Here is a 23581-nt window from a genome sequence, read left to right on the forward strand (position 1 = left end):
GGGCTCTCAATTCTGTTTCATTGGTCTGTGTCTGTTTTTATGCCAACACCATACTGTTTTTTATTATGATAGCTTTGCAGTACAGTTTGAAATAAGGAAGTGTGATGTCTCCAGCTTTGTTGTTCTTTCTCAATATTGCTTTGGTTATTTGGGGACTTTGGTAATGCCATACAAATTTTAGGATTTTTTTTTTTTTGGTTATATTTCTGTGGAAAATGTCATTGGGATATTGTAGGGATTGCATTGAATCTATAGATGGCTTTGGATAGTATGGACACTTTAACAATATTAATTCTTTCAATCCATAAACAAGGATTGCATAAAATGGATATCTTTCCATTTATTTGTGTTTTCTTCCATGTCTTACATCAAGGATTTATAGTTTTAAATGTACAGATCTTTCACCTCCTTGGTTAAATTTATTCCTAAGCATTTCATTGTTTCTGATGCTGTAATACATGGGATAGTTTTATTTCTTTTCAGATAATTTGTTGTTAATGTATAGCAGTGCAATTGACTTCTGTGTGTTTATTTTTTATTTTGAAACTTAACTGTATTCTATTTCTAACAGTTTTTTGGTGGAGTCTTTAGGATTTTCTATATATAAGATCAAATCATCTGCAAACAAATATTTACCTCTTTCTTTCTGATTTGGATGCCTTTTGTTTCTTTCTCTTGTCTAATTGCTCTGGTTAGGATTTCCAGTGTTATGCTGAATAAGAGTGGTGAGAGTGGGCACTCTTGCTTGTTCCTGATCTTAGAGGAAAAGTTTTCAGCCTTTTCACCTTTGAGTATGATGTTAGCTGTGGATTTGTTATATATGGCCTTTTCTATATGGAAGTACATTCCTTCTATACTCAATGTTCAGAGTTTTTATCATTAAAGGATGTTGGGTTTTGTCAAATGCCTTTTCTGCATCCATTGAGATGATCTTATAGTTTTAATTTTTATTCTAGTAAATTGATATATTCCATTTGTTGATTCGCATATATTGAACCATCCTTGTATTCTAGGTATGAATTTCATTTGATGATCATAATGTTTGATCCTTTTAACATGCTGTTGGATTCAAAGTATTTTGTGGATTCTTTTTGCATCTATATTCATCAGGGATATTGGCCTGTAGTTTTTTTCTTTTCTTGTAGTGTTCTTGTTTCACTTTGGTACCAGGGTAATTCTGATCTCATAAGATATTTTTGTACATGTTTATTTTCCTTCCATTTTTTTGAACAGCTTGAGAGGAATTGGCTTGAATTCTTCTTCAAAAGCTTGCTAAGATTCACCTTCTATGTTGTCCAATTTGTCAGAATATAATTTTTATAGTAGTTTCCTATGATCCCTTGCATTTCTGAGGTATTAGTTCTAATGTCTCCTTCTTTCATTTACAATTTTATTTATTTGAGTCCTCTTTTCCTTTTTTTGTTTAGTCTAACTAAAGATTTGTCAACTTTGTTTATCTTTTCAAAAGAACCAACTCTAGTTTTCTTATTCTCCTCTGTTGTTTTCATATTCTCCATTTCATTTATTTTTGCTTAATCTTTTTTATTTCCTTCCTTCTGCTAATTTTGAGCTTAATTTGTTCTTGTTTTTCTAGTTACTTGATATATAATGTTAGGATGTTCATCTGAGGTTTCTTTTTTAATTCTTTTTAAAGGTAGGCATTTATAGCCATTAACCTACTTCCTTAAACTGTTCTTGCTGCATTCCTAAGTGTTGGTTGCATTTTTATTTTATTTTGTCTCAAGATACCTTTTGATTTCCCTTTTGCTTTCTCTTTTGATCCATTAGTTGTTCAGGAGTGTGTTGTTTTATTTCCATGTATTTGTGAATTTTCCAGTGTTCCTCCTGATATTGATTTCTAGTTTCATACCATTAATGGTAGGAAGAAATACTTGATATAATTTATTTCTCCTTAAATTTGTTGGCACTTGTATTGTGGCCCATCATGTTACCCAGCCTAGAAAATGTTCCATGTGTACTTGAAAAGAGTGTGTATTCTGCTGCTGATGGATGGAATGTTCTGTGTATGTCTGGTAGGTTTATTAGGTCTGTAGTGTTGTTCCTATTTGCTGTTTCCCTATTGATTCTCTGGATGATCTATCCATTGTAGAGGCAAGGTAGTTAAATCCCCAACTATTTTTGTGTTGATGTTTATTTCTTCTTTAGTTCTGTTGGTATTTGCTTTACATATTTTGGTACTCCAATGTTGGATACATAAATATTTATAATTGTTATAGTTTCTTAATGAATTGACCCCTTTTACATATATAATGACCTTCTTTATCTCGTATTATAGCTTTTGACTTAAAGTCTATTTTGCCTGCTCTATATACAATAGTTCTCTTTTGGTTTCATTTACTCAGAATATTTTTTTTCTTCCCTTCACTTTGATCCTATGTATGTCCTTATAGATGATGTGTCTCTCTTGTGAGCAGTGTATACTTGAGCCTTGTTTTATTATCCATTCAGCCTTTTGATTGAAGAACTGAATTAATTTACATTTAAATAATTACTGATATGTAAGGATTTACTAATGCCAACTAATTCATTATTTTCTGCCTGTTTTGTAGTTCTCTGTTCCTTTCTTCCTCTCTCATTGTTTTTTTTTCTGAATTGATGATTATTCATAGTGATATGTTTAGCTTCTCTTCTTTTTATATTTTGTGTACTACTGTATGTTTTTGCTTTATTGTTGCTATGAGGCATAACTTACATAAAACATCTTGTAAACATAACAGTCCATTTTATGCTGATAACTTCAGTTGCATACAAAATTTCTACCTTGTTACTACTTTCACATTATGTTTTTGGTGTTACAATAGACCACTTTTTGTAATATGTAGGTATTAACAAATTATTAACATTATATTTATTTTTAAACTTTTGTCCTTTAAATTTTATGCCAGAGTTAAGTGGTTAACATCACCATATTGTAGTATTACAGCATTCTGAATTTGACTATATACTTACCTTTACCAATGTGTTCTATATCTTTGTATGTTTTCTATGCTTTTAATTAGCATTCTTTCAACTTAAAGAACTCCTTTCAGCATCTCTTATAAGGCAAGTTTAGTAGGTGATGAGCTCCTTCAGCTTTTGTTTGTTGGGAAAGTCCTTATATCAACTTTATATCTGAAGGACAACTTTTCTAGTTTTCTTAGTTGGCAGTATTTTTCTTTCAGTGTTTTGCATATATCATCCCACTTCCTTCTGGCTTGCAATGTTTCTGCTGAGAAATCCACTGATAGCCTTATGGGTGTTACTTTGTATGACAGAATTTTTTTCTTGCTATTTTAAAAATTCTTTCTTTTTCTTTGGTTTTAGACAATTTTATTATCATGTGTCTTGGAAAAGATTGTTTTGAGTTGAAATTTTGGGTGGCCTATTAGCTTTATGAACTGGATATCTAAATCTCTCTCTAAATTTGGGGTGTTCTCAGCAATTATTACTTTAAATAAGCTTTTTGTCCCATTTGCCTTTTCTTCTTCTGGGATTCCAATAATGAATAGATTATTTCTTTTGATGATATCTCATAGTTCTTATAGAATTTCTTTACTTTTTAATTCTTTTTTTTTCTCTATTCTCCTCTGATTGGATATTTCAAAGAATGTGTCTTCTACTTCTCAGATTCTCCTGCTTGATCTAGTTTATTATTGATGGTCTCTGTTGCATCTTTTATTTCATTCATTGTATTCACAGCTCTAGAATTTGTTTGGTTCTTTTTTTATGATTTTTATCTTTTTGTTAAACTTTGCATTTTGCTCATATATCACTTTCCTGATTTCATTGAATTATCTTTCTGTGTTGTCTGGTAGTTCACTGAACTTCCTTAAAACAGTGATTTTTTTAATGCGCAAATCACAGATCCATATTTCTTTTTTTTTTCTTTCAAGTTTCTACATTTTTTTTAATTGAGTTTTAGTCAGTTTACAATGTTGTGTCAATTTCCAGTGTAGATGTTGGTTATTGAAAATGATCGTATTCCTTTGGTAGTATTATATTTCCTTTATTTTTTATATTTATTGGGATCTTGTATTGCTGCTTTTACATTTCAGAAAGCAGTCACCTTCTTCAGTCTTTACTGACTGATTTTGGGAGAAAAATACCTTCTGTCAAACCTGCTAGGAATTCTAAGGCTTTCTTAGATCCCTTCTGTGAGTACACCTGATCCACATTTGTGTTCTCTCTTGTAGCAGAATTCTTAGGTTGGTATGCCTTCTCTTGATCTGTACAGCCAAGCCAGGTGCTGCCAGACTCCCTTTTGCTTTCTCTATGGTGGTCCTGAATGCTTAAGTTGTGTTATTTCTCCTAAGCCCACAGAGTTGTTTCAGCTTTCTGTGTGTGTTCATTAGCCATTTTCAAAGGTTAGTTCTTGCTGCTGTTGGAAGTATGCATAAAGAACCAGCCCTGCAGTGGGGAAATGTGTGAGTGACGCCTGTGGAATGCTGTAGGTGTCTGTGAGCTAGTTGTGATGCAGTTAGTTGCACTGGTGTCCCTTTGGTCCCCTCTGACAGCCCTATCTGCCACTTTCCTTGTTAGTCACAGAACACATGTCAATATTCCCTTTCAGTGCGTCCAATATCTGATTTTTTTGGCCCAACACTGTGTTGGAACTTCTCAGATGGACTCAAAGGCATTCTTGTTCTTGGGGGATTGTCTAAATTGGTGGCCTTGGAGGAAAGACGGAAGAAAACTATTATTCTGCTATGATGACAATGTCACTCCAGTCCAATTTCTTTCTTCATGAGCTTTAACTTTCTAGTTCGTTTTGCTACAGTCTGTGAGTTCATTTGTCCAAAAGGTGCAAAAGCAGAATTTAAGATTGATAGTTTACTTTTGCTCTCAGTAGTTTTAATATTTTATTCCATGGTCTTCCTGCTTCTATTGCTGCCTTTGAGAAAATTTCTCTCAGTTTAATTGTTGTTTCTTTGTAGTTAATCTGTCTTTTGTCACTGGTTAGTTTTAAGTCTATCTTTGGTATTATGTAGTTTCATTCTGATGTGCCTAAATATGAATTTATTTTGCTTTAGATAAATGCTTCTTAAATCTGAGGATTCATGACTTTAAGCTTAGAAAATGCTTAGTTATTATCTCTATTATTATGTTGCCTCATCATTGTCTTAATTCTTTCTTTCAGAAATTCATATTAGAAGTTCTCTGGACCTTCTCATGCTATTCTCATGACGCAATTAGCTTTTCCAATTTTTCATGTCTTTATCAAGCTTGTGGCATTCTGGGCAATTTCTTAATCTCTATCTTTCAGCTATATCTACTTTATTGTTTAATCTATTTCTTTCTTATTTCAATGACTTTTAAAAATTCCTTTTGAGAGGTATTAGTAGCAAAATTTTAAAAGCATGGTTTCTGAAGAGGTGCCTGGATGTACATTTTGGCACCACCATTTACTAGCCCTGCAGTTTTGGTGAAATTAATTAACCTCTGTATGTTTTTCATGCTTAAAATTGGGATAGCAATTGTACCCAATATATAATGCTATTTTGCTAATTATGTAAAAATCATTTATTTAAAATGCTTAAAAGTATATTTGGCACGCATTAAGTTCTCAAAAATATTATTATTACCACTTTTCAAATTTGCCTTTTTGTTATTTAGAGTATTTTACTGTTATGGGCTTAATGCAGTTGACCCTTGAACAACGTGCATTTAAACTGTTTGAGTCCACTTACATATGAATTTTTTTCAATACATGTACTACTACATGATTCATAGTTGAATCTGTGGATGCAAAACTGAGGACATGGAGGGCCAATTGTAAAGCTGCGCGTGGATTTCAGGTTGCAGGGAGAGTTGGAACCCCTCACACCTGTGTTATTTAAGAGCCAACTGTACGTTATTATTTTAACAACCTTAGAATAGTTTAAATACATTTAATTTATTATAATTCTTTGTTCTTCTGAAGTTTTAGGTAGTTAAGCCTGTATTCATCATATATTTTGAATCTTGTTCCTCATAATTTTATGACTTTAGATTAAGAAGCTTTTTGTACAGGGTAGGAATTCCATGCACCCTGGGCTTCTGAGTGCATCTCTCAAAAGCCATTTTGTATTTGCTTCTTCTAAGCCCTGGGAAGTCACTGGCCCAGGACCAAACTGTGTGATAATTCTTTATTTGGAGTTTTCCAGGGAACACACATGAGCATGGCACAGTCTTGGTCTTTCATTATTTCAGAGGAAACTTAATTTTCCCCAAGTTTGTAAAACACAAGCTTAACTTGCCATCTATCCTTACTTGTGACTAATTTTTTTTCTCACCAAATTACTCACTTATTAAAATGAAAATTTGATGGCCCAGATTTTATGCAAAAGTTTTAGTTTCAAGTTTCTGCCTTTTGTAGGCCCAATTCCTAATTCCACATGGACTTAAAGTGTGAAGCATATAATTATTTTCTGTAATATTTTCACCCTGACTCCTCCCCAGGGAAGCTGTAATGTAATTTACATGTTTGGCACTCTGTTTTCACTTCCTTTTTTTTCTGTCATAGGGGAATTTCCCTTCTTACCTGCTTGGTTATGCATTTTAAAAATTATGTAAAATTTATCCATCCCTTAATGAATATACGGATGCTTTCTCTGACTGGGGATTATACCTTTGCAAACTGGGGAAGAGTTGTTAAGAGAGCATGTTAGGAGAGTGAGCAAAAACCCTCTGAAGGGAAATCAAGATCAAAAGCCTGGGTATAATTTGGATCTTGGCACTTGTTTATGTTTTGACACCAATAAGTGATGTTCAGCTGCTAGGAATTTACCCACAGGAAGCTGCTGTAGGTGGTGCTATAAAAGTGGGTATAGTCAATTATCACAGTTCCTCTTGGTAATTGTCTTTCCTGCCTGGAAAGTCATAACTCATCCACCTTCTGGAAAACCCACAAACAGAAAGTAGAGAGCTTCAGATTGAATTGTCTTTGATTGGTGGGGGCCTCTCTGCACCTGCTGTCCCCAGGGAGTCCAAGCCAGTTACCAGGAGGTGTTTTTACACATGGAGGGAGGACTGCTCCCTGGTGCAGATGCTGTTCAGTTATCTACCAAGATCCTCACTAAGTCCTCCTGTGCCTATGTCTCCTCTCCGACTCCAAGACTGAGTTCACCTCTACTCACCACAGGAATAGTGATGCCTTCTTTAGAGAAGGTTTACAATAACTTCTCCCAACACTGAAGAAACTGGTACTTCTCACCAAGAACTATTTGAGCTCTGTAAAATTCCAGTATCCTAAAACAATCACTATCTGAAACTAAAACTTGCCCTTCTTTAATTGCCTGGAGAAAATATGTGGATAATTCTGTTAGAAACTGGATCTCTGGAGCATTTCCCTTTTCATATCTGCCAGGGAGGTAATGAACAACAGCTTCCAGGTATTTTTACTCAGTCTGAATTCCAGGCTATGCTGTCTGGCTTATGCAAGGCCCCAGCAGATATCTAGAAATTAATTAATTGCATTGTAGAAAATCTTCTGGGCAGAAGGGTTTGGTTCTGCCTGAATAACATCTGAGGAGTGTCTACATAGACAATGTCAGCATTTCCACTAGCCAATTCTGCTCCAGATGGTCTCCGATAAACATTATCACCTTCAAAAGTATATATTTATTATCCTGGACATAAAATTGCTAGGTCAAGCTCTATTCAACAAAGACATATCGTGTTGTTCAAGATTATTATAGTAGCTATTAAAATTACTACTACAGTTACTACCACACAATGATGATGATTATGAGTGTAACTCCTTCTACTGTCATGTGTGCAGCAATTACTTATGATGTATGATTTATACACATTATGACATTTAATTGTATTTAATTCTATAGTGACCTTGGAAATCCAAGTTCAGCCATATATATCCAGAGATTTCCAGAGTTTATCAGCCTTATTTTTCCACTCTAACTGTCCTAGAAATCAACTTCCTCAAACAGGAGACGTTATTTATTTTGTACTGAATTACATTTCATGAAGACTCTCTTTGTCTCTGTCTCAATTCTGGCATACCCCATCTTGGCACTGGACTTTGTGTCCCATGCAAAACAATGAATAGAGTTTACAGTGACTGCTTTTGCTCAGCATCTGAGATAGCATCCTTCTGTATCCACCTGTGAAATCTCCAAATCAAGAGTCTACCTGGTTGAGCCAAGGGGCTTTTATATCTATGTGTAACTCTGCTTCCCTCTGGTACCTGTGAATCCATCTTGCTGGTGGTTAAATATCCTTGCACAAGGGGTATTTTAATTCACTTTGGCCAAACCTACACACACACACACAATTTCACTTCTGCTATTAAAATCTTAAACAATAAGTTACCTTTTCCTCTATTGAACCACTTAGCTTCCTAATCTCTGCTGTGGTCTCTAGTTTGCGTCCAAGTTTAGGTATGTTTCTAGTCTATGTCTATCCACATGCAAATGTCTACCATTTGCCAACTACAGACAGGACCCAGATGGAGCTTGTCAATCATCTTAGAGGACTCGTTGTCCCCACGGTGGCCTATCCACCTCACTACGACAGCACTTGTCTCTAACAACTCATTATTTCTCTTTTCCACCTGCAACACTCACTTTCACACAAACCATTGCCATAGAGGACATGTAGGGATCAATGAAAGGATGTGAATATTTTGAAAAATCTTCTCGGATGTCTATGAAAAACTTATCCCTAGCACAAACTCCTTCATCATCTTTTGCTTGCTCCTCTCTCTGCTCTCTTCCTGAATTCACTTCCATCCATCAGAATCCTGTGCCCTCCTGGCTGGCCAGGATAAGGAGGAATTACACACCACTTAAGAACCCTTCCAATGGGCAAGGACTTGGTGGAAGCTTAGTGATCAACTCTGGTCCCAGGAAAAGAAGAACTCACCCTCTTCTAAACACAAATTAACTATTATACCTATGCAGAAAGTTAAAGTAGCATTGCTTGATATACTTTGAGATGAGAAAGGCCGTAAAACCCCCGTTTTAAAAATGAATCTTTTAAAAATACATAAATAGCATATATTTATTGTAAGAATACTAGAGAACACTGATAAGCAAAATGAGGGAAATAAAAATCACTTTGATTACATTATTCAGATATAATTACACAAACGCTTTGGTGTTTATTGTCCCAGATATTTTTTATTAGGGAGTGGGGGAGTAGTGTACAGCAGATAAATTGCATCTGCTTTTCTTAACAATATATCATGAGCATCTTTTATTGCTATTAAATATTCTTTTACAGAATCATCTTAATGGCAGCTCGGTAGTCCACGGTCTGACATATCATTTGCTTTTCAATCTGCCTTTGTTGGGTGTTTTTAGTGTTTTCTTTTTACATTATTATAATGATGTATCACATCACATCCATACATCAACATTTCCCAAAGTAAAACCACTTTTATGGTGAGTGATAATGTTAAGTATTCACCTGAACAGATGACATTTATTCTATGATTATTACTTAATTGTCAGTCAGTCCCCAGGTTACAAACATTTATGATTTGGGGATTTAAAGTTTTGCACTGCATAAGATCCAAAAGGGCAACTTGCATCTGCCCAGATAGCCTGATCCTGAGCAGATTATTATGTATGATATTTATGAGGACTCCATCTATCTAATCAGAATGAGAGTGATAATAGGCTTTGATACAATGCATGCTTTGCAGGGTGTGGCTATATTAGGACCAGCCTATGGTACAAAAGGCAATATGGATTAGAGAGAGGGAAAGGGACAATGTTTGCAATGATAGTTGCAAGTGTTTTGAATCTCAGTAAAATCCCATTCTACAAAGTTAGAAATTGACTAAGGAAAATTTCATATAAGAAACCTGAGCCATGACAACACTGCCCTTGTTATCTTAAAGAACATTAAGAGTCAATATATCATAGTAAAACATCAAAGTGTTTAAGGGCAAGACTATGGAACTGGACTGCCTGGCTTTAATTCCCGACTGTTAATTACCAGAAATTGATCATGTTGATCTTGATCAATTTACTTGCCTTTTCTGTGCCTCAGTTTCCTCAATTGCATAAAGGGGATAGCGCTGACTTCACAAGCTTACTGAGGGTATTAATAACTTAGAAAGCATAAGCCACTCCAAATCTATCTAATTCAATAACAGCCATGAAAGTGTTAGCTATTATCAGCGAAAAGATGTGGAGTTTCTCTGGCATTGAGAGGATCATCTTTAATTCTCTTAGCACATTCTGGAAAGAAGGCAGAGGTGAGAAGAATGAAATTGGAACATTCCTTAACACTATATTAAAAAACTCAAAATGGATTAAATATCCTAAATTTAAGACTGGAAACCTTAAAACTCCTAGGGGAAAACAGGCAGAGCATTCTTTGACATAAATCATAACAATTTTTTTGGATCTATCTCCTAAAGCAAAGGAAATAAAAGTAAAAAATAAAAAATAAAACCCAGATGGGACTTAATTAAACTGAAAAGTTTTGCACAGCAAAGAAAATCATTGACAAAAATGAAAAGACAATCTACTGAAAAGGAGAAAATATTTGCAAATTATATGACTGTAGAAGGGGTTAATATCCAACATACATAAATTGTGCATACAACTCAACATCAAAAAAGCAAACAACCCAATTAAAAATTAGACAGGAGAACTGAATAGACATTTTTCTAAAGAGGAAATGCATATGGTCAATAGGCACATGAAAATATGCTTAATGTCCCTAATTATCAGGGAAATGCAAATCAAAACCACAGTGAGATATCACCTATCAGAATGGTTATCATCAGAAAAGAATACAGATGTTGGTGAGGATGTGGAAAAAAGTAACCCTCATACACTGCTGGTGGGAATGTAAATTGGTATAGCCACTATGGAAAACAGTATGGAGGTTTCTTAAAAACGGAAAATAGAAGTACCATATGACCCAAGAATTCCGCTCCTGGGTATGTATCTGAAAAATAAAAACACTAATTCAAAAAGATACATGCATCTCAATGTTCATAGTAGCATCATTTATAATAGCTATGATATGGAAGCAACCTAAGTGTCCATCAACAGAGAAGTGGATAAAGAAGATTATATATACACACACACACACACACACACATATACACATACACACAAGGGAATACCGCTTAGCTATAAAAAAGAATGAAATTTTGCCATTTGCAGCAACATGGATGGACTTGGAGGGTATTATGCTAAGTGAAGTAAGTCAGATAGAGAAAGACAAATATGTACGATACCACTTATATGTGGAATCTAAACTAGTGAATATAACAAAAAAGAAACAGACTCACAAATACTAGTGGTTACCAGTGAGGAGAGGGAAGTGGGAGGGGCAATATAGGGGCAGGGGATTAAGAGGTACAGACTATCATGTATAAAATAAATTACAAGGATATATTGCACAACATGAGGAATGTGGTCAAAATTTTACGATAACTGTAAATGGAATATAGCCTTTTAAAACTGTGAATCAATATTGGACACCTGTAACTTACATCATATTGTACAGCAACTATACGTCAATAAAAAAGAGTTCTTCTACTTCCCTATTTTGCTAATTATACAAAGCTTGCTTTGAAAAGCAGTTTTCATTCCTGCACTGGGAGGCTCAGCTGGTGGCTGAGGGAGCATCTTCTCAAAGAGCTGAACCAGGCTTTCAGGCTATTATGGTCATTGCCAATCAACTTTGGTGAGTTAATTATTTGATTTAGAACTGAAGTGGAAGCAAGGTGAGATCTCCAGCTCCTGAGAGGTCTAAGGAGTTATCAGAATCCAGGGACCAGTACGAATGCTCAGGTCTCTGCTTCCAGGTTTCGATTTCAAAGGCAGATGCAAAACAGTGGCCCCAAGTAAATCATACTGCACTGCATCCTAATTCTTAATGTTCAAGACAAGCCACCTTAGCATTTGTCGATAATAAATTGAATGAATGAGTGAATGAATCTTTTTATATCCTGGATCTCAGAGAGCAATATGTTCTCATAAATAAATTTGTCATGATTTCAAATCTTCATCCTCCTCCATAAAAACTATTTAGTTATCTACAAGATTTTGGTTCAACAGTTGCATTGAGACCCTTTGCTAATGTTCCTGTGCTTAGTCGTGGGCTATGAGGGAGGGGAGGGCTGCTGCTGGGAAAAAAGATTCCTTTCTTACATTCAGTAGGTACTGAATATTTATTTATTTAAAAAAAATTTTATTGAAGTACAGTCAATTGCAATGTGTCAATCTCTGGTGTACAGCACAATGTCCCAGTCATGCATATATGTACATATATTCATTTTCATATTTTTTTCATTAAAGATTATTACAAGATATTGAACATAGTTCCTTGTGCTATACAAAAGAAACTTTTTTTAAAAAACATATTTTTATATATAGTGGTTAGCATTTGTAAATCTCAAACTCCCAAATTTATCCCCTCTCATCCCCTTTCCCCGGTATAAATATTTCTTAATTGAGTCAAAGGACTGACGCATAAACCATGACCAGAGAAAAGAGATCAATTCAGGTTGTCTTCAATTCTCATAACTTCTCACTGGGTATGTTTCATGATGAGCTCTTTGCAACATGAGACCATGTTATCATGTAGCAGTTTGTCTACCCCTTGAAAAGCCTGGGTGAGAAGGCAGTTGGTGGGGGAGAGGAGAAAGAAAATGAAATGGAGAGAATCACTGAACATCTAACATCCGTGGGACTATGCATGGGTCTGCAACTCCCCTTGTGATTGTAAAGTAAATAAAGGTCAGTTGTATGTTTGAGGGAGACTGAATTGTTGGTGATAATGGAGTAGGGGCATAGAAAAGGAGGGAGAGATGAAAATGTTTTTGAGCAATGTAGCAGAGTAATGTATATTTCTTAATTGTGATGCAAATGCTCTATGCTAACCTTGGAGTTTTGATCCCCTCACTGCTCTGCTCAGTGAACAGGCGGGCAAGCTATACCGTGTCTTTGTTGTTGGTAGTCCATGGTATATCAGTCACATCTGTAGAGATGGATGTAGAAAGACTGGGGAGATGTCTCAATGTCATTGCTCCCCTGGGCCAACCTGCTCCAAGGTCACAGTCTGCTTCCGACCCTGCCTTCTTGGCTGGGTAAAATTAAGACCTGTCCAGCCTTCCCAAGGCTCCAGTGTTTACCTCCTTCTTAAAATGGCAGGTGGAGGCAGGGAAGTGACATCTGAAAGAGGATGTGCAGAGTGGACAGAAGGGTGATTTGGAGAGAACTGTTTTCCTGGCCACTGGACCATAACTCTTCAACGTTGTTTTGCCTAACATCCTCACAGCTCTGAAAACAGTTATTCTCTGAGGAAATTGCCTAAGAACTTTTTTCTGGTCAGAATGACCATGCATCTATCATTGTTTCTCTGGCTGTGGCTCAGGAGTCAGCAAACTTTTTCCATAAAAGGACAGAGAGTAAATATTTTAGGCCTTTTGGATCTCTGCTGTAACTACGTAACTCCATCATTGTGGCAGGAAAGCCATTACAGACTGTGTGTGAATGAAGTGGGCACAACTCTACCCCAGTAACATGTTACCAGAACAGGCAGCTGACCAGCTCACAAGCCATGATTTGCTAGTCTTTACTCTAGACCATTATTTAATTCTGGATTTTTTTTTTCATACGTGTGATACTTTCCTAAAGTTGTGTCTCTAAAGCTAATTTCACCTCAGTCTTCTTGATTTAAAGCTGTGCTCAACAAAGGAGGTAAATGAAAACAATATTTTATTCTCTGTATAGAAAATCCACATGAGCCAAGACTAAATCTGAGAAAATGGAGAGTTGTTTCCTTGCTTATCCAATGAGAACCATCAAGTCAAAGGGGCTCTGTGGGCTCTAAAGAACTGTACTGGGACAAACAGATCCCTGTCTCACCTTTAATTGTGAGACATTAACGGAACAAGAATGTATAGGAACAGCCACAGGAGTTTTGGCCTGGAGCTATCTCAGGAGAAAGACTCCGCTCTTGCATTCACTCCATCCCAAGAGTAATCTTTAGTGACTGACTCAAAGGTTCAGTTAGCCAACTACAGCCCTGAGCATGTGAGGTTGTCCATCACACGTCTTTTTAATAGCATCTCTAACCATGACTCAGAATATTTCCTTCTTAGCCCTGAAAGCATTCTCCCTGGGAATTTTTTCCAGCCTCTAGATGAAGACTCTACTAATGGTTTAAAAATTGGCTTGATTGTAGGTCCCAAGGCCAAGTCTCCATGGGATCTAGTCTCTATCTGTGAAGGAGGGCAAAATTCTTGAACTAAGTTAATTGATTCTGCAACCCACATTTCTGCTCTTCCAATTTTGTTAACACACACACACACACACACACACACACACACACACACACACAAACACAAACACACCAGATTATCCTTAATGTTCAAAAGATAAATCTGGTTCTCCACCTGTAATGGTCAGTAGCACACTACATATTTTTCTTAAAAATTATCATCTCAAATTCCATAAGCTTCCTGTGGTATTTGGCTCTGAATCTGCAGTGCTATTTTAGGAGGCATCTTTTACATGACTGACCTCTGCTTCTCCACACTTCATATCCAAATTCTAGCAGTCATGGTACAATTGAACAGTGATAGGCAGAATATTTTTATTTGAGATATGACTTAGTTCCTCACCTTGAGGTCAAAATCCTCAACTATTATCCTAAAATATAATGCAGATGTCACAAACACAGAACATAGTCTGGAACCATAAATGAGTGACGAGACAGGGTGGAAGTTAGAGAATCCCTAGCCAATCTAAGAAGAGCAGCCTTGGGGGAGGACGTTTGTCTTTGGCAATGACTTTTTTTCCTCTCTATAATCATTCACCTAAGAACTGAACCTTGGATTAAAACACATCTCTACCTCCTTATACATTGAATGGATGGGCAAACATTTTTTGAAAACATTTAAGTGGAAAGTTCTGACAATTAAAAATACTGGATCATATTCCAGTTACCGGCTTATTCCCCAGTTATCCTGGCCACTTGGTGGTTTCATCTAGCAGGGTAAGAAGAAGGAACAGAACATGAATTTATAACACAGTGTAGTGTCTTTAAAGACTGGATGAAAGCATAGGGGGTGGGAAAGCACAATGCTCACTGAGGACAATGGTCCCCTGTGTGATGTCACCAGTGGAGAGAACTAAGGAGCAGGAGCCTTACCAGAACACCCTTCATCCATGTAAAGAGTTATATTTACTTTGACATTCCCTTCAATGGACTGAATGCTTTAGCCCACTCACATGTTAAAACCGTAATCCCAACATGATAGTGTTTGGAAGCGGGACATTATTTGTGAGATAATTAGATCACAAGGGTGAGAATAATGGAGGACTTGTTACTGGTATTGTTATGAGGAACAGAGCCTTTTCAAAGGTAGGACTAGTACTACCGGTGACCCTCTGCATTCGATGCAAAAGGTGTCGGTCTGCACAGTGACTCATCCCAAAAATATGTTTCCTCTCTCATAGAGTGGATGATTCATCATAATTCTTAAATGATTGCTAGCCATGGAATTAGCCAAGATCAGGGTTAGGACTTGCAAGTGTCCACATTCTTCAAGGATAATTACCATGGATTCCTTACCTTTGTATACTTATAATATATTACATAGGCAATACTCATATTCCCACTCCTGGCATTAGAGTGCGAAATAAGTCTACCTTCTGGTTCTGAGTCTTTCATAGTCAGGGTTCTCACATATCATCTTCTATTCATTGAGAAGTCCCAGTCTCTCATGTAAGCTTAGATACCAGGTCCCTGGGGGATGAGTAGTTGAAGCGGGGAATCTCATCCTACTCTGCTCAGTGGCTGATGGCACAGGAAGCATCACATTTTCCTGGCACAGAGAGGCCACAGGAATGAGTCTGGGAAAGAAGCCCCAGCATTCCCTGTCAGCAGAGCTGGAGACCCCAGCTGTGAAGGAGAGCAATGATGGCCATATTACTGTAGAGCTGACAGTGGTCATGATCCCATCCAGAGCAAGGTGGTGAATATCCCATGAGAAAAAGAGCTACACTCTCATCCATCTCAGACAGAAACCCCCAAACCTACAGCCAAGAATCATGGGGAAACTCCAGCAGATCCCAGCGATCAGTGTGGTGGAGAACCAACAACAATTTAAGGGTGGGTTACCTTAGCAAGTTAAGCTGTTGATATCTTTCTCTTCATGGAAGAAAACACAAAGGGGGCTGGATTGGCATTAGAAATAAATAAGATGAGAACAACACATGACCACGCCTCTGGACAATAACACAGAGTTGATATCTCCCCAAATTTCCAAAGACATTGTTGAGAAAACAACCTCTGATTTGCTCTAGGTGGGATACGAGAGTGGAAGGAAGACACGATGACCAAGGGGCCAGGCCCTTTGTTGAGATGCTGGTGGGGAGTCTGTGAGTCTAATGCAGCGTCACAAATCCTCTCTGATAGCCCCCTTCCGGTCTGTTAGTTCCAACATCTTGTCCTGTCCTCACCTTCAGGGCTCCCAGGACCCAGGCTGTGGTGTGGGAGGTGGTGGAAATTTGCTGTGAGACTTGGAGCTGCTCCCACATGTCCCACAATCTTGTACCAGTTTCAACATGAGGACATCACCCTGGGAACAGCTCAGCACCCTCTGGAGGAGGAGTGTCCCCCAACCTCTCTCTGACCATGGAACATTCTGGAAACTACTCCTGTGAGGCTAACAATGCCTGGGGGCCCAGTGCTATGACGATGCCACTCTCTATCTCTGGTGGGTTGCTGGTCCCTTGACACTGGAGTCATATTATTACCACTGGCTTTGTTCCAGCCATCTTTATTGGTACCATTTTGGGGTTTCAGAAGATAGGTGGATGCCTGCCCTGTGGGAGAAATTAGAGGAGGTGATCTACGTGCCTTATTACTTTTCTTGTCTCCACACTAACCTGAAAAGTACACACTATACTTAAATAAAGTTACATGAATTTATACTTACCATTCCTGCATAGTATTGGCAAAGATTCAAGGGTCCAGTACTGATATAAATTGGATTTGTGGTGGGAGGAGAAGCAAAAAGAAAACCTTTAAAAACCTAATCAATTATTTTCATGCTTCACAATTTTCTAAGGTTCCATGCAGTGGGTAATGTTGCCATGTTACTAATTTCACAATATGTCATTTTCCCCTGTGTATAGTCACTTGAGACTAAAACCATTAACACATTCCTCCATGTTTGACTTTTAAATTAAAAAGTCCAGTAACTAAATATAAGTTAATAATTTTCAATAGACATAATTAGCTTATATGCAACGGAATAAAATATAATAAGGAGCTATATCTAAATAAATTAAAACAACTTAGTACATTATTGTGTATTATTTATCAGTTTCTTCTCAGTTACCGTACTCATAACAAGAGCAGTGACTCCTTTTTGAATTCTTGGATCTATTATATGTATCATGAGGGGCCACCCTCACCCAGGTGTCTGGTGGTTGATGCCGGCTGTGGGTTGGGACCTCAACCTGGGTTGCCATTTGGCACATGTATGTGTGATCTTACAATGTGGTCTGAATTTCCTTGTAACGTGCTGGCGTTGGGGTAGTCAACCTTTTTACATGTTGGCTTAGGCTTCAAAAAAAGAGCGTGATAGTGAATCTACAACATCTCATCAACTAATTTACAAATTATGCAGTATCCCTTCCACCAAAATTTTATTGGGTCCTAGTGCCTAACGAGCTTGCCCGGATGCAGGACGAGGGAGCATAAGACTCCACCTCCAAACTGAGGAACCATTGAAAAATTTACAGCCAATGACTTCTTTGATAATTTATAATATTGCATTAGCTTCAGGTGTACAGCATAGTGATTTGGTTATTATTATTTCAGATTATATTCCACTATAGGTTACTATAAGATATTGAATATAATTCCCTGTGTTACACAGTAGATCCTTGTTGCTTATTGACTTTATGCACAGTAGTTTTATATCTGTTAATTCCACACTCCTAATTATCCCTCCCTCCCTCTTCCCTTTGGCAACCATAAATTTGTCTTCTACGTCTGTGAGTCTGTTTCTGCTTTGTATGTAGGTTCATTTGTATTACTTTTTAGATTCCACATAGAAGTGGTATCATACAGTATTTGTCTTTCTCTGTCTGATTTCACTCTAGATCCCTCCAAGTGGCTGCAATATTCATTCTTTTTTATTTTACAGCCATATTTCTAAAATTTCCACACACACCAACACGAGTTTCAATGCATGCCTCCTAACCCCCCAAGACTATGTTAAAGAACAAGTCTCTTAGCTGCCCTCCAAGGACTTGGCAAATGTCCTTTGGAACAAGTGGTTTCAGAGCCAAGTTTATGTCCCTGAACTCCTTTCTTCTCTGATCTTGTCTCAGAAATTCTTCACTATCTTATTATCTCTTCAGTATCTTTAAATAGACTTTTAAAAGTATTTTGCCCAGCATTTCTAGTGATTCTGAGAAGAAAGGTTAGTTCAATTTCTTCTTCCGTCATTACTGAAAACATAAAAGCATCCACCTTTTATAACCAATACTTTCATAAAGCTGCTGTGTGCTTAGCATTTTCAGCATGACTGTATCTCCTTGCAGTATATTATTTTTAAGACCAAGAATTTAGAGAGTTCCTCTAAGCGATAATTCATAACTGACCCGTAGAAATATTCTACTAGCCAAAAAAAAAATGTTACCAATGACCAATGATTGGATCTGTTGTGTATGGCAAGCTTACATATATTAACTGTAATTATAAAAAAAATAAAATTTAAGTGTGTATTACTGTCCGGGATTAACAATCTCAGAGAAGCAGTTTGCCATATTCACAGGAGACGGGACAGCTAAGACCAGAATCTATATTTGTCTGAGCACAAAGCCTCAAACCTGACTTTCTTGCAACTCTGGACTTTATTTTACTCTTATAAAAACTTGTAAATTTCACCCATTTTAGTAAAATGTCATTTATTAATCTATAAAATACAAGACAACGTGGAGTACAGCTGAACTGCAAGGTATAATTTAAAGCTGTTGCAAAATTGCTTCCTTAGACTTATCTATGACCACCAAGTAAAAGAAGTTTGGAAATTCGACAATCTTTTTCCATGTAGAAAAAATTTAATCCAGTTTTTTTTCTAGTCTAATGTAAGCTATATTTTTTTAAACAGACGATCTAAGACTAAGATACTGTGATATTACACCAACTGGATCCTTCTCTGCTTCTCTAGTCCCCAAATAACTTTCCCAGGCTCTCATTCTTTCGTAGAACCTCCTGCTTCATCTCTGCCTTGCTTTTTTTGTGGATGAGATGAACTTCCAGGACCTTCTGTATGTATAACCAGCTCTGTTTTCTCATCCACAAAGTAAGAAAATAAATTTACCTCAGATCTATCCCAGGACACACCTGACCTATCTTCAACTCTTCTAGGCTTACAAAAGGGGAGATTTATTGTTTTCCATGAAGACAGCACAGAGTGTCCGAGAAAGGGCAAGTGCCCATGTGAAAACACCTTTTGAACCTCCTGTTTAGTCACCTTTGCTATCGCTCTGCTGGCTAAAGTTAGTCTCAGGCTTATGTCCAAATGTGAGTTGCAGAGAAGAGTGAAGGGGAAGACTGAAGGAGAAATGGAGAGGATGAGTGACAGAGGGAACCAGAGAGGTGCCAGGAGTCCTGGTATGAGTCTTGGAAGGTGGTACAGGACGGCCAGGCTGCAGTGTTAGTGACTGTACTCCCCTTACTGTTCATTTTATCCTCGTGACTCACTTTTTTGGTAACTGGCAGTTCGTATCTCCTAATCTCCCTCACCTGTTTCAGTAGTCTCCCCACCCACCCTCCCCTCTGGCAAACAAATATTTGTTCTCTGTGTTGATAAGACTGTTTCTGATTTGTTATGTTTATCTATATGTTTTGTTGTTTTTTTGATGCTACATATAAGTGATATCACACACTATTTGTCTTTCTCTGTTTGACTTATTTCACTTAGCATAATACCCTCTAAGTCCATCCATGTTGTTGCAAATAGTGAGATTTACTTCTTTTTAAAGGCTGGTTAATATTCCTGTGTGTGTGTGTGTGTGTGTCTGTGTTTATACACCACATCTTTAGTCATTTATCTGTTTATGGACACTTAAATTGCTTCCATATCTTGGCAGTTGTAAACAGTGTAGCCCTGAGCATTGGGATGCATGTATCTTTTTGAGTTAGTGTTTTTGGGTTTTTTTTGTATATATACTCAGAAGTGGAATTGCTGGTTTGTATGGTAGTCCTTTTTTTAGGTTTTGAGAAACCTCCATACCACTGTCTATAGTGACTGCACCAATTAACACTCCCACCAACAGTGTACGAGGGGTCCCTTTTCTCCACACTGTCGCCAACTTTTGTTATCTGTGGTGTTTCTGATGATAACCATTCAGACAGGCGTGAGATGATATCTCATTATGTTCAATTTGCATTTCTCTGAATATTGCGGATTTGAATATCTGTTCATGTGCCAGCTGGCCACCTGTATGTCTTCTTTGGAAAAGTGTCTCTACAGGTCTTCCACCAATTTTTTAATCAGGTTGTATTTTTTTTTGATGTTGAGTTGTACGAGTTATTTGTATACTTTGAATTTTAACCCCTTATCAGTCATATCATTTGCAAATATTTTCTCTCATTCAGTAGGTTGTCTTTTTCTTTCCTCAATGGTTTCCTTCACTGTGCAAAAGGCTTTAAGTTTAATTAGGTCTCATTTGATTATTTCTGCTTTTATTTCCTTCGCCTTAGGACGCAGATGCAAAGAAAGGCTCACTAAGCTGCCTTCCTGAGTTTTCTTGTAACGTGTTGAGTTTCTTCATAACAGCTATTTTGAATTCTTCCTCAGCTAGATCACAATATTCCATGACTTTAAGTGTGGTTCCTGGAGAATCGTCATTTTCTTTTTGTGATACTTCAAGGTTCTTCCTGGCACTTGATGGGTTTTCTTCTGCTGGCCCATTTGAAGTAGCAAACACCTTTCTTCTCTTGGTAAAGCTTTTTTTTAAAAAAACCTCTCAATTCTATCATTTCAACAGGTTAGTAATTAAAAGCTTTTCTTGTGTTTTCCAGGAGGTGGCAACGTAGCACACCTTTTTGGTTTTTCTTACCTGCGGTCCCCCTGGTTATATTTGAGAGTTGGCACTGTCCACCCTTCACCCCCTCAGCCGGGTGTGACACCCAGTGCCCTCTCTGTTGACACTTGTGCCTCTGTGGTCTTTGCTGCCTTGTTGTTCCCAGTGTTGTCGGCCTTGTCTCCCGAGGCACCAGGATGGCAGGTGTCTGCCCTTTTCTGGGTTCTCCTGGGTGGCAGACTCTGTTGGCGCAGGGGTTGGGGAGTGAGCATGGTGGGGCTGGAGTTGCGGGTGCCTCTGTGGCTGAAGGGACATGGTCCATAAGCCTCCTTGACATTGTTGTCAAGTTCCAGGTGCTGCGCGCGCTGCTCTGTGTGCCTGGGAAGCTGGTGTCATGTATGCTGCCTCCTCTGATGGTACCAGGCTCTCTGGGGCTGCAGCTGACTCCAGCCCCTTCAGTTAAGGGTCCAGGATCACAAGGTCTCAATATATATATATTTTAAAATTTTCTTTGTTAATGGAGGTACTGGGGATGGAACCCAGGACCTTGTGCATGCTAAGCATGCACTCTACCACTGAGCTATACCCTCCCCTCCCCCTAGGCCTCGATATTTTAATACACACACACACATACACATACACGCACACAGATACACATACATGTGTGAAAACACTCTTGGAGGAAGTACTCCAATAAGAGGAAAAGTATATTCAGGAATAGGTCACAAGATATGGAATGTAAGGTTGAGTAATTAAATAGTAAAATTTTGTTGTTTAAATAAACAATGACAAAACATATAGAAAAGAAAAAAATTATGTTACTTAAACTCAAGAAGATGATAACATGATTGAAAGGTGAGGAGGGAGTTGTTACTCATCTTAGTTACTTAGAAATTACCACCCTCACATAAAAACAGAATGTATGACTTTCAGAGCAGCATAAAAAATTCAACCCCTAACCAGGCCGGAGCTGCTGCTGAACAGACAGTGGTCCTGCCTCCTGTGAATGCTGAGCTTGGCAAATCTGCCAAGGATGTCTTCACTAAAGGCTATATATTTGGCTTAATATAATTGGATTCAAAAACAAAATCTTAGAACAAACTGGAATTTACAAGTTGAGGCTCAGCCAATCCTGAGACCACCCAAGTGAAGGGAAGTGTGGCATTTTCTACCCTTTTTTACCCCCTCTGTCACCTGCTAGACCAATGGACAAACTATGGCCTGGCTTTTAGGGGGAAGTGGAACACAACAACACTCTAGGCACTGAGGTTACCATGAAATTTCAACTCGCACGTGAACTGACCCAATGTTTGATTCATCCTTCTCACCTAACACTGGGCTGGGGAAAAAACTAAAATCAAGACAGGAAACAAGCAGAAACACACCAGCCTGGGTTGTGATGTGGATTTTGACATCATTGGACCCGTACTCGCGGGTGCTTTATGCTGAATTATAAAGGCTGGTTGGCTGGTTCCCAAATGAATTTTGAGACCACTGGGTTCTGAGTGACTCAGAACAGCTTTGCAGTTGGCTTCAAGTCTGATGGACTCCGGCTTCACACTAATGTGAACAATGAGGGCTTTGTGGCTCCATTTACCAGAAAGTGAACAAGAAGCTGGAGATCACTATCAGTCTCACCCAGAGAGCAGGAAACAGTGACATCAGTTTAGGAATAAGCAGCCAAGCAGCAGGTCAACCCATCTGCTTCTCAGCTAAAGTCAACAAGTCCAGCCTGACGGGTTCAGTACACATTCAGACCCTAAAGCCAGGTATCTGTCAGCTCTGCTGGTTGGCAAGAATGGAAATGCTGGTTGTCAGAGCTTGGTCTAGGACTGGAATTTCAAGTATAAATGAACACTGTACAATCATTTAATTTCAACCTATTTTTTCAGTGTAACTATCTTCAGAATTTAGAACTTTTAGTGTCCTATGCCTGATATGCCAATATTGCTAAAGATCATGTTAGACCAACAAGTTAAAGGTGATTAAGCTCAGCCCACCTCCTGCCCATCCAGAGCCCAGTCTCTACACACTGGCTCTGTCATAGATCATTTAAATGCTTGGTTTGTTCCCTGTAAACCAGTGGTTCTCAATTAGGAATAATGGCTCCCATGGACAGTCGGCAATGTCAGGAGACATTTTTGGTCTAACACAGCTGGGGGAGGGGTTCTACTGGCATCTTGTGGGTAGAGACCCAGAATATCACTAAACATCCTACAATGCACAGGACAGTCCCCACTACAAAGAATGATCCAGCCCCAAATGCTGATAATATCACTGCTGAGAAACTCTGCTGCAAAAATAAGAATAACAAAACCTACCTTGTGGGGTTGCTACAAGCTTTGAAAGTGAAAACATGTGTATGTGCTCAAACATGATAAAATTTCTGTTTAATCAAGTCACATTTTTATCAACCAGACTTCATTTTAGCTGGAATCTTGGCATGCAGGGGTTCCACCTGTCTAGAGATCCCTTTGTCTGGACCATCTCACAGAAGAATTAAATAATTTTTTATCAGTACCTTGGAGGTTGTATTGGTTCAGTGCCAAGACTCCTGT

At 37.9% G+C, this 23581-nt stretch overlaps 1 pseudogene; it reads left to right on the top strand.

The window, feature by feature from the left end:
• Nucleotides 1-21941: 21941 nt before the first annotated feature.
• Nucleotides 21942-22873, top strand: LOC102517933 (annotated as a pseudogene).
• The last annotated feature ends 708 nt before the right edge of the window (nucleotides 22874-23581 follow it).

Source organism: Camelus ferus, chromosome 21, assembly GCF_009834535.1.
Source record: "Camelus ferus isolate YT-003-E chromosome 21, BCGSAC_Cfer_1.0, whole genome shotgun sequence".
In the NCBI taxonomy this organism is placed as follows: domain Eukaryota; kingdom Metazoa; phylum Chordata; class Mammalia; order Artiodactyla; family Camelidae; genus Camelus; species Camelus ferus.